The following is a 13115-nucleotide window of genomic DNA, read 5'->3' on the forward strand; positions in this document are numbered from 1 at the left end:
CCTCTATGTGAGAGAGATGAGGCTTTCCGCAACTTGCAGTTAAACAGCCTTGTGGCCCAATATTCCGTGTTGTTGTTGGAGCTCCAAAATATGAATTGGACACTTAAAGAGACCTTAACTAAATTAGCCTTAGAGACTGGTAGAGACTCGGTAACCCTCTTAGTCCATGTGCCATGGCCCTCCCTGACCCATGGGCCATGTGCTGCTGTTGTCACCACTGGAGGAGTCTGTGGCATCCTTGTAGTGAGATGTAAGCTTGTATTGTTATGGTAGATGATGGGTACAATGCTCCACCCTACTCACCAAGAGGCCAACCAGAAGACCTATGTAACTGCATAGATTGTAAGGTGAGAATCCCTCAAGGGGTGGAGTGTTGGGTCAGAAGGGGGTGCAAGCCTGAAAGCAACATTATCAGGGACCCTCTCCTTCTAATGGGGAGTGGACTCAGTGGTTCTGCTGAAACTGAAAGATACTAAGTCACTGCTCTGCATGTCACTATAGAGAATGATGTCATGTTTGACAAGATGCCTGCTTTGTTCTGTAGTAACGTATTTGTCATATGGAACTCCCCATATGAGGGAGATAACGTGAGAGCTCTGAGATCAGAGACATGGGGAGGGCAGGAGGTGTTTGCCCTCTCCCGTCTCCCGCCTGCCTCGAGTGTTCTTTGAGCTGCCTGACCCTGTGAGTTAGCTTGGTGTCCAGTGCCTACCATTGCACCCACCAGCAGAGCCGTGCTTAGAAAGTCCTACTTCTATGCCTGTCCTGGAACCAACAGAATCTGGGCCAATGATTCGGTGCAGAAGGCACTTACTCAAGGGGGGATTGAAGAACCCAAAAGACCCCAACTGGAAAAATTCCTTTTTAAAAGTCTCCCTTCGCTAAAGAAGTTCCTTCCCCATTCCCAAATCCACCCTACCCCCAGTAACCGTTAAAATCCACCAGTAACTGTTAGAATCTGCCTTAACTGTCAAAACCTCTGATGTCAGCAGCCTCCCCTAGATAAGAGCCAATCAGAACACCCTCCCCTAGATAAGAGTCAATCAGCTTGAAGAATACACCCCCCAACTGCCTATAAAAAAGCCTGTGCAACTGCTTTTAAGGTCACCATCAACCCAGATGGTAGACCCACAGCATTCTGTGCTTTTGAGATCAATAAACACTTCTGCTGATTGCATACATGCAAAAGAGTCTTCTATGGGGGACACAAAAATGGGTACAACAGTCATTAATAAGACAAGAAAGAAGGAAAAGATCAAAACGGATGTTAGAAGAGGCACTGAAACTTGTTCTCCAGTGTAGTGATGCTAAAGTAAATGGAAGAAATAAGGAGGTACACGACCTGAACAGAAAATTTCAAAGGTCAGCTTGAGGAGACAAAGTCAAATATTACAATGAAATGTGCAAAGACCTGGAGTAGAAAAACAAAAAGGGAAGAGCATGCTCAGCATTTCTCAAGCTGCAGGAACTGAAGAAAAAATTCAAGCCTCTACTTTCATTATTGAAGTATTCTTGGGGCAAATTATTGAAGGATGCAGAAAGCATCAAAGGAGATGGAAGGAATTTACAGAGTCACTGTACCAAAAGGAAATGGTTCATGTTCAAATATTTCAAGAGGTAGCATATGATTAAGAGCCAGTGATCCTGAAGGAAGAAGTCCAAGGTGCATTGAAGGAAATGGCAAAGAACAAGGCACCAAGAATTGATGGAATCAAATTAAAATCTTTCAAGAAAGTGAGGCGGCACTGGAGGCACTCACTCATCTATGCCAAGAAATTTGGAAGACAACTATCTGGCCAACTGATGTAAAGAAATCTGTATTTGTGCCCATTCCAAAGAGAGGTGGCCCAATGGAATGTAGAAATCATCTGACAATCTCTTTGATATCCCATGCGAGTAAAGTTTTACTAAAGGTAATATAGAAATTGCTACAAGCATACATTGACAGAGAACTTCTAGAGGTTCAAGTCAAAGTCAGAAGAGGACATAGAATAAGGGATTTCATTGCTGAGGTCCGATGGATCTTGGCTGAAAGCAGAAAATACCAGAAAGATGTTTACCTGTGTTTTATTGACTACGCAAAGGCTTTTAATTATGTGGATCTGGACAAACTATGGATAGAGGATAGCATCACAAAGTAGGAGTATTCTGGAACACTTAATTGTACTCATGAGGAATCTGTACATGGACCAAGAGGCAGTTGTTCAACCAGAACATGGGAATACTGAATGGCTTAAAATTAAGTAAGGTGTGCAATAGGGGTGTATTCTCTCACCATACTTATGCAACCTGTATACTGAGCAAATAATCTGAGAAGCTGGGTTATATGAAGAAAAACATGGCATCAGGATTAGAGGAAGACTCAATAATAACCTGTGATATGCAGATGATACAATCTTACTTGTTGAAAGAGGAAAAGACTTAAAATACTTACTGATGATGATCAAAGAGCATAGTCTTCAGTATGGATTGCATCTCAATGTAACGAAAACAAAACTCGTCACCACTGAACATTATTATCATTGCAGAAAAGATTGAAGTTGTCAAGGACTTAATTCTTCTTTAATCAACTTTCAACACTCACGGAAGCAGCAGTCAAGAAATCAAACAATGTATTGCATTAGGCCAAGTACTGCACAAGAACTTTTTAAAGTGTTGCTGATCATAAATGTCAGCTTGAGGACTAAGGTGCACCTGATCCAAGACATGGTATTTCCAATAACCTCATATGCATGCCAAAGCTGGACCATGAGTAAGGAAGACCATAGAAGAAGTGATGCCTTTGAGTTATGGTGTTGTAGGAGTATATTTTACAATCAATTTTTCATTTAAAAATTCTTGTCTTAACAAAGTGTATTGGATTAATACACTGATTAAACTTAATGTACTTTAGAAAAGAGGAAACAGGAGGACTTTTTTTCTTGAAATTGTAAAGTAGTCTGTCTCTAAGCAGTTTTTATAAGTATTTTGTGGATTTTTTTTTTTTTTCATGATCATTTCATATAGATTTACCTACTCTGGACATTTAATATAATGGTTAATGTTAAGCTCTTCAAGTTGCTCTTGCTGACCCTTTAAAGGGTTGCTATGAGTTGGAACTGACTCCATGGCACACAACCATTACCAACCACCACCATATAGATAATATAGAAAGTAGACCTTGAAGTCTAGTTTCAATGTAGTCACTAAAAGAGAGTCATATTCTTTATGGACTCATGATGTGGAGTGTATAAACTAGGATCTGTACTAGACTATGAACCAAAGGTAGGCAGTTCAAACCCACCAACTACTCCTTAAAATCCCTGTACAGGTTTGCTATGAGTTCAAAACAACTAAACAGCAACAACAAAGAGAGTCAAAATTTGAAAACAACCTAAATGCCCATCAACAGATGAATGGATAAATAAGACATAGCTCATATTTACCATGGAATACTACTCAGCTAGTAGGAGAAATAAAATCTTGATACATGCTACAATATGGATGGACCAAAAGGACATTATGCTGAGAAATAAGTCCATCACAAAAGGATAAATATTGCAAAACATCATTTACATAAATGGACAAGAAAAGACAAAGGTATTTACAGACCAAAATGTATTAGTGGTTACCAGGGATTGGACAGAAGGGGAAATGAAGGGAGGAGTGAGGGTGTATATATGATGAAAAACTAACATTGATTAAGGGTAAGGCTGCACAACCAGTTATTGCAATTGCTGTCAAGAAGTTGTTGTTTTATGTGCTATGGAGACATAGTGATCCTATGCATAACAGGACAGAATACTGTCTGGTCCTGAGTCATCCTCACAATCACTATTATGTTTGAGCTTGTTGCTATAGCCTTGTGTTAATCCATCACATTTGGGGTTTCCTCTTTTTCCCTGACCCTCTTCTTTGCCAAGCATATTGTCCTTTTCCAGGGACTGGTCCTTCCTGATGCAAAGCATGTGTTACAATAAGTTGCACACCTTTAAAAAGTTGAATTAACAAAAGTTGTGTGACAGATATATTTACAACAACTACCAAAAAAAGAAAAAGAAAAAAAGAGTAGCTACTGACTTTGCTTGTGTGCAATCAAAACCTTTATGGGAGTTGTAGTGTTTAGGGTCATGGTTTCATGGGCATCCCAATTAATTGGCCTAATGTGTTTATTACTCTATTCTACTTCCTTGTTTGTTGAGTAGGACATGGGGTCTTAAAAGCTTGCAAGTGTTCATCCAAAATTCAACAATTGGTCTCTATTCACCTGGAGTAACAGAAGAAAAGAGAGAATCCAGAAAGGGAGGAAGGTATGGATTTTGTGACTGGTTGTCTCCATGAACAAGCGCTTCTTCCTTGGCCATGAGGCTAGAAGACCTTTATGGTGCCCTGTTACTATTACTAACATTTGATCAATTATTGTATTTATATAGGACATTGATCAAAAGGGAAAAATGCAGAACAGAATTTCAAATGCTCATGGGCTCCAGAAATTCTGGAGCCATTAAAACAAAACAAACAAAAAAGTCTTCAAACTCCTAGAACTATTAACCTGAGATAACGTTTGAACCTTAAACCAATCACTGAAGTCTTCTTGAAACAAAGAGAAGACTTAACTAGAAAAATCGACTGCTTAACTAGTAAAAAAAAAAAAAAAAGCATGACACACTTCTAAGAAGTATGTATATTGAATCAAAGTGACAAGAAGCTACTTGAAAGATTAGATAAAAACCTTAAAGGGCAGTGAGTTTATATTCTTGGAAAAAGAACAACTCAGAAAACAAGAATGAGAATGGTTGCACAATCCAAAAACGCTAATCAACATCAATGAATTGTACATGTAGAAATGGTTGAGATGTTCTGTTTTACTGTGTATTTTCATAATCGTAATATATATATATATATTTTAAAGAGAAAGACAAATAGAAAAAGACAAAATGCTAGTAGCATTTTCTTCACCACCACTAGTCTCTTAGTTTGTTGTACTGTGGTGGTTTGTGTGTTGCTGTGATACTAGAAGCTATGTAACAGGTAATTTGAGTACCAGCAGGGACACCTATGGTGGATAGATTTCAGCAGAGCTGAATCAGTGCTCATGGAAGCACCAGTCAAGAAATCAAACAACATAGTGCATTAGGTAAAATTTCTGGAAAAGGTCTCTCTGAAATGTTAGAGTAAAGGTATCAGTTTGAGGTCTAAAGTGTGCCTGACCAAAGTCCTGGTATTTTCAAGCACCTCATATGCATGTGAAAGTTCGACAGTGAATAAGGAGTACAGTAGAAGAGTCTATGAAATTGAATTATATTGTTGGTAAAGACTATTGAAAGTACCATGGATTACCAGAAGAACAAATAAATCTGTTTTAATAGTCCAGCCCGAATGCTCCTTAGAAGCCAGGATGATGAGATTTCATCTCTAGTACTTCATACATGTAAGGATGGCACAGGATTGGGCAGTATTGTGTTCTGTTGTACATAGTTGTACAACAGAACACAATACTATGAGTTGGAATAGACTTGACAGTGCCTAACAATATCAACACATTTTCTTCAAAGCTCTTTATTTATATAATTTTAAAAAAGTTTATTGTTTTTAAAGTACCTTTATTCTGGATTTGAAATTTAGTCCTTGACATATTAAATGGAATTCTGCTATCTTTCTCTCATGGATTGAAATATATGTCCACTAAAAAAATGTGTCAACTTAACTGGGCCATCATTTTCAGTTGTTGTTGTTAAGTGCCATTGAGTCGGATCCGACCCACTGTGACCCTGTACCGGTTTTCCCAGGAGTGACTGGGGAGCTTGAATTGCTGACCTTGCAGTTCAAATAGCTTTGCAGTTTGGTGCATTAACCTCCAGAGCCACACCATAACTCCTCATTCTCCGTAGTTAGGTAGTATTGTAATGTTGTAGTCATCTCCATGAAATGAACTGATCTGATCAGTCCATCAGCCGTAAGGGCATTAGGGTGGGATACAACATCCTTACGCAAGTCACAGCTCTGACTAAATGTAAGGGGTGTTACCTGAGGTGTGATAACTCCCCTTACATTTACTCAAAGAAAAGATAAAAAGCAAAATAATTGCTAAGAGATGGAAAGACTTCAGTACCACCAAGAAAGCTGGGAACAAGGCATGTCCATTGAATTCAGGGTCCCTGCATTGAGACCCTCCTAAACCCAGGGAGAAACTGATGTCAAGACATAGGGAAATCCCCAAGGATTGTTGGACCCACATCAGTTGAAAGGAGACAAAGACCTTCCCCCAGACCACTAGAAGAGGAGTCTTCCTTATTGCTGGTGTCCTGAATTTGGGCTTCCAGTCTTGTAAACTGTCATAGAATAGACCAGTCTCTAAGAGCAGAATAGTTGAACATTAATCTTTGCTAGGACTCCTGGTGTGATGCTTTAGGATCAGCACTGGACTGTGAGTCACAAAGATCAGTGGTTTAAACTCACCAGCTGCTCTTCAATAACCCTATACAGGGTCAGTATGAGTCAGAAGCAACTCAAGGGCACTTAACAACAACAAGAAGAATCTTTGCTAGAAGCAGACACTCAGGCCTGAAAAATCCAAACCCAGCTGTGCCTCTGACCTCTAAGTGAAAGAACAGCAATTAACTCAAGGTCTGTATAGTTCCTTTGGGACCCTCTTCCCTAGGGATCCTTACTGGAAAATCTGCAGAACAGAGGGAGCAATTCGAGTGGAAACTTTCTTTCCTTCCCTCTTTCTTTTTCCCTATTGCTTCTACCTCTTTACTTTCAAATTAAAATGAATTTGTATAACTGCAATTAGTGTGCTCACTTTATATATTTATACTTACATTTTTATAATTTGGATGAAAGTTTACAAAGAAAATTGGTTTTCCCTCTAACAGTTAATATGCATTTTGATTTGTGCCATTGATTGCAATCACCACAATGCAACATCACTTCCTCCCTGTGCTTACTGTTTCCATTTGTCCTTGTTTCATATCCCTTCCTGCCTTCTGAACTTTGTTGTTGTTGTGTGCCGTGGAGTCGGTTCCGACTCATAGCGACCCTGTAAAGGGTTTCTGAGGCTGTAAATCTTTACGGGAGCAGAAAGCCTTATCTTTCTCTTGAGAAGCAGCTGGTAGTTTCGAACTGCTGATCCTTAGGTACACTACTTTATTCCTGGGCAAATGCTGTCCTTTTGATCTCCTATAGTTGATTGTTCAAGGAGTGCTTAACTCCTTTAGTGTTATTGTTCACTGCAATGCTGATATTGTTAAGTGCCAGCAAATTGGTTCTAACTCATAGTCTAAGGTTTCAGTGATCAGCAATTCGTGGTTTGAACCACCAACCTTGAAGTTTTAACTGACCTTGTGGTCTAGTGCTTATCCTACAGTACCACAGCTGTACTCCATTTACCTCATGTTGTTGTTAAGTGCCCTTGAGTTGATTCTGACTCAAAGCAACCCTGGATAGAGTTTCTGAAGATTAGCTGGTGGTGTATTTGAACCACTAACCTTGTGGCTCAAACTAACTTTGAGGTCTAGTGTTTATCCAACAGAGCCACACCAGGACTCACCTCATAGGTCTCTCTATTATTTTGATGAAAGGTGAGCCATGGGGGTGTGCTCAGTTCCAAGCCTAAAGAGTATTATTCAGTTTTTAACTGCTCTGATTAAAAATAATTCTTCAACATGGCTTTCCTCTAGTCAAAAGCCAACCACTTGCGATTACCAAGTGACCCTTTTTTCGAGAAAAGAGCTGAGGATCAGGAAAGTATTCACTCAGAGAAAAGGAAACAACAGCTCCACCTTGTGTTAAAATGAAACAGAAACTAAAAACAAAGCATTTGCAGCTGTTTTTTTTTTTTTTCTATAATTAATTATATAATATGCTATTAGTTCATCAATTGTTTGAATTCTTAATTTTACGTACATTTTAAAAACTGCTCTATTCATTTTCCTTTAAGATGATAATGGTGTTTACTTAAACCAAAACCAAACGCACTGTGATCAGCTTGATGCTGACTCATGGCTACCCTATTTGTCAAGTGAGAACTGCTACATAGGGTTCAAGGCTGTAAATCTTTACAGAAGCAGAAAACCTCCTCACTCTCTTAAAGAGGCTGCTGGGTCCAAACTGCCAACCTTTTTGTTTAGCAGCCCAACACTTAATCCACTGTGCCACTAGGGCTCTTTGATGTTTACTTATTGTTGAGTGCTGTCGAGTCAGTTCTGACCCAAAGAGACCCTGTATAGGGTTTCCAAGGAGCAGGGTGAAATTGAACTGCTGTCCTTGAGGTTCTAACCAATTTTGCAGTCTAGCGCATTAACCCACAGTGCAACACCAGGACAGCAGGATGTTTACTTAAACATACTTTAATAATGGTAAATTGGTTCAATTTATATTTTAAGAATTTAATTTACAAAGTATGGTTCATAGAAGACAAGGCTAGGATGAGTATAAGTTGTGAACATACAGTTTTTATTACTCTCTAATAAAATAAGCACACAGGTCTATAAAAATTGTATGGCTAAAATAGTATTAGAGTCCTGGTACGGTGCTGTAGGATAAGCACTGGATTGCTAACTTCAAGTTTGGTGGTTCAAATCCACCAACCTTGAAGAATCTGTAGCTCACTATGTAAATGAAATATATAGACTTGCTATGAGTTGGCACTTAGCAGCAGAAAAATAGTAAGGAGGGAATATAGGGACACAAAGATGACAATTGTCATAATTTAAACAATTTTACAGTATTCCAATAGTTGTTCTTTATGTCGCACTGTAGAATACTGTCATCTCCATGATTTTAAAATAATAATTATTGAGAAATCACTTCCTAAAAAAAGTCAAACTTTTCTAGGCCTCTTTATTTTAGCTTTTCATCAAAGTCCATTAATTATTTGTTTTTTTAAATTTTCGTTTTAAAGATAAGAAAATTGGGCTCCAAAGCTTCCAATAGTTGCTAAAATTTACTCAAAAAGTCAGCAATAAATTTTGGGTTTGAAATTCAGTCTCGTTCATGGTAGCTCTAGAGGACAAGCACTGGTCTGTGAACCACAAATTTGGTGTTTCGAGTCTACCAGCTTCTCTCTGAGAGAAAGATGAAACTTTCTGCTCCCGCAAAAATGTATAGTATCAGAAACCCTATATAAACTCTCAATGAGTCACAATGAACTCCACCCACTTTCTTGTTAAATTCCATTGAGTTTGTACCAACTTATAGTGACCCTATATATAGTTTCTGAGACGTGGGTGCTGAGTTTGACCTGCCCATCTTGCGGTTCAAACTGACCTTTCAGTCCCTGACATCAACATATTTAAAACATGTTAAACATAATGTTTTCAAGGTTAATCATTATTGTGGCATAGATCAGCGCTCGCTTTCTATTTATCGCAGAGTATTATTATTTCATATACATGCCCCATCTGTTTTATCCATTCATCATATGTTGATGGGCATTTGGGTTGTTTCAACCTTTGGGCTTTGGTGAATAGTGTTGCAATGAACATTGGTGACAGGTATCTGTTTACATTGCTACTTTAAAGTTTCTTGGTCATAAACTTAAGAGTGGAATTGCTGAGTATGTGTTTAGCTTTTTAAAAACGTGGTAAACTGTTTTGACAGCAGTTAAACCATTTTACATTTCCACCAGCAGAGGATGAGGGTTCTAATTTTTCCACACCCTCACTAACATTTATTTTCTGGTTTTGTTTTGTCTGTTAATTTTATTCATCCTAACAGGGGATTGTGGTAAAATGAATTCCTTTATGCAGACTTTAGCCTTTGTTCTTTGAAAAATTACTTTGAGAGATTTCCCGCTCCCTTATGAATCAGGTTGTTAACCTCAAGGTCAGCAGTTCGAAACTACCAGTGGTTCCGCAGGAGAAAGACAAGGCGATCTGTTCCCGCAAAGATTTACAGCCTCGGAAACCCTGTGTGGGGTCACTATGAGTCGGAAACGACTCCACGGTACTTAACAACAACAAGCTCTGGTGTGGCGCTGTGGGTTAATGTGCCAGACTGCAAAGCCGTTTGAACTGCAAAGTCGCTTGAACTACAAAGTCGCTGGTTCAAGCTCACCAGCTGCTCCTCGGAAACCCTATACAGGGTCGCTATGTGTAGGAACTGACTCGATGGCACTTAACACAACAACAAGCTCTTGCAGCGTAGTGGTTACAAATCCGGCTGCAAACCTCAAGGTATCAGTTCGAAACTACCAGCTGCTCCACTGGAGAAAGATGAGGTATTCTGCTCCCATAAAGATTTATAGCCTCGGAAACCCTGTTCAGGGTTGCTATGGGTCAGAACCTAACTCAAAGGCACTTAACAACAACAACCATTCTTGAAGAGTTATCTTTGCCCTCATTTTCTACCCCAGAGACTTGTTACTTTTTTCCAGGTTGACTGACATTTCCTGCATAACTGTAAACAACTTGTGGTTTGATACTTTTCATGAGGGCTGGGCTGTTCCTGTACCTTGTTGGAATTGGTCAAAAGAGTGTGTGAATGAAGGGTCAGTAGCTTAGTATGTTAATGACGTTTTTATGGCCTATCCGTCCTGGTGTGGCACTGTAGGATGAGCACTTGACTGCTAACCATGAGGCTGGCATTTCAAACCTACCAGCTACTCCTTGGAAACCCTATATAGGATTTCTATGAACAATAAAAAAGAGTAGATTGGTCAGTTCATGGCCCTGGTAGAAGGGCCATGACTTATGATTGTCTTTACTAAACCACTTAACTGTAAGTATAGTCTGTGACTTAGGTCAATTTTAATGGATTCTTGAACCCAAAGAGAAGAAGAGAATGCCAGTAAGGAATGGCTAGTGTCAGAATTGGTAGAGTGGTAGAGGGTAGAGGTATATTTGAACTCCAACTCATGAAAATCAGCTTTGGGATGATCCCAATCATTACTCCCCTTGAAGTTAGACAGGTTTGCATGCTACTTTCCCATTTAAAAGCAGTGAAATGGATTCTTATTTTGCTTTTGAATCGTATTGTTACAGGTTCAAGTCCCAAAGAAGGATGATGATCACTATAATGTCCAATTTAGAGAATTTTATTGGCACAACAGACAGCTAAAGCCAGGTGGCAGGGAGACAATAGCTTCTCCTAAATCTGCAGTGTCTCAGGGAGCTGGCTGCTAGTTTATGTAGGGTACATTCCTGGCTTAGGGTCTAGGGGCTTATCTAAAGGAATTTGCTGAAGCAGGGTGTACAGAATCAAAAGTACCAATTTAGTTTGTCAATAGGGAGACTAGATAACAGCTAACAAGGTCAGGGCAACAAGGTTACAAATCAGTTTACATAGGTAGAATAATAAAACTCTAGATCAGTTTACAGGTAAAATAACGAGGCTGCAAATCAGTTACGTTGGTGCCAGGGTCCTTGAGGTACATGTTGTTGTTGTGTCCCGTGGAGTCGGTTCTGACTCATAGCAACCCTGTACAGGGTTTCCAGGGCTGTAAATCTTTACGGGAGCAGAACGCCTCATCTTTCTCCCGTGGAACAACTGGTAGTTTTGAACTGTTGACCTTGCGGCTTGAAGACCAATTCATAACCACTACATTACCGTAGGAATGCCTAAGGGTTCATAATCACACAATAAACACCATCTGTGAGGCTTGTGTCTGTTTTATCTCCCCTGAGGTCAGGGGATTTATGCCTGTGAGGCTTGTACCTGCCCTGTCTGCCTCAAGGCCAGGGGAGCTGTAATGGCTATAGGAAATTCTGAATTTTCAAGTAGCTCTATTTTTTCAGTATCTCCCTAATAAATCCTGGTATGGCGCTGTGGGTTAATGCACTGGACTGCAAAGTCAATTGAATCACAAGGTCGGTGGCTCAAATTCACCAGTGACTCCTTGGAAACCCTATTCAGGGTTGCTCTGGGTTGAAATCCACTCTATAGCACTCAACAACAACAATAATGATTCATTGTAGGTTAAATACTGGTCTGTTAAACATAAAATCAACAGTTCAAACTCACTAGCTACTCAGCATTAGAAAGATAAGGCTTTCTGCTCCCATAAAGATTTATAGTCTTGGAAACCCTATACAGGATTTCTGTGAGTCGGAATCAACTCCATGCTGGTGGTGGTTGTGTGTTGTTGAGTGGTTTCCAACTCATATTGACCATTAGGGTTACCGACATATAGTTATAGCGTTTCTGAGGCTGTACATTTGATTCCTCCTCATGGTAACCCCACATGTGTTAAAATAAAATTGTCTACATAGGATTTTATGCTTTTTAAATGATTGATTTCATTTTGTAGAAAGTTTTAGTTTTATAGAAAAACTGAGAAGATAATACAGTCTTCTCTTATATCATTATTAACATATTTTTATATCATAACATTTATTAAAATTATTAAACTCTTATTGATATTTTTTGTTTTCCAGATATAATATTTGAATTCAGAATGTTCTTTTTAAAAAATATTTTGTTGTTTAGAATATACACCAATTCAACAATTTCTTCATGTGCAGTGACATTGATTATATTCAAGTTGTGTAACCATTCTCACCCTCCTATCCCTTATTAACAAATGTAACTGTCCCTGTTTCCTATTTAATCTTTTGAGTTGCTGTTGTCAAGTTGCTGTTGTCAATGTTCTCAAAAGAGCAATGTGTTCAAGTTAGACATTCTTTACTACTTAAGCTAGCATAGTGTTTAGTTTTAAAAGAACTGCAAGCAGTATTTTGATTTAAGGCTTAAAGATGATCTCAGAACAATAGTTTCAGAGATTCTTCCAGTCCTTATGGCTGCAGAAAGTCTGAAGCCTGTGACAAATTAAAATGTGTTCTTCGTTTTCACCCTATTGATCAGGAATCTCTCCATATAGTTTTCAATGATTGATTTAAATCATCAGACTTCCATACAAGTTTCCTCCGGATAGACTCAAACCTCCAAATTTTAATTTTGCAGGCAAGCATGTTAACAATTTGCCCTCCTCAGGGACTCCACAGAGAGAAAAATAATTGATAAGTTTGAACTGTGGTGGTACAAAAGTATACTGAATATACTGTGGACTGCTAGAAAAGCAAACATCAGTCTTAGATGAAATATAACCTGAATGTTCCTTTGAAGAAAGGATGGCAGGGCTTCAGCTAACTTACTTTGGATATGTCATCAGGAAAAAGTAATTAATAGAAATGGAC

This window comes from Chrysochloris asiatica, unplaced genomic scaffold (genome assembly GCF_000296735.1).
Source record: "Chrysochloris asiatica unplaced genomic scaffold, ChrAsi1.0 scaffold00410, whole genome shotgun sequence".
Classification (NCBI taxonomy): domain Eukaryota; kingdom Metazoa; phylum Chordata; class Mammalia; order Afrosoricida; family Chrysochloridae; genus Chrysochloris; species Chrysochloris asiatica.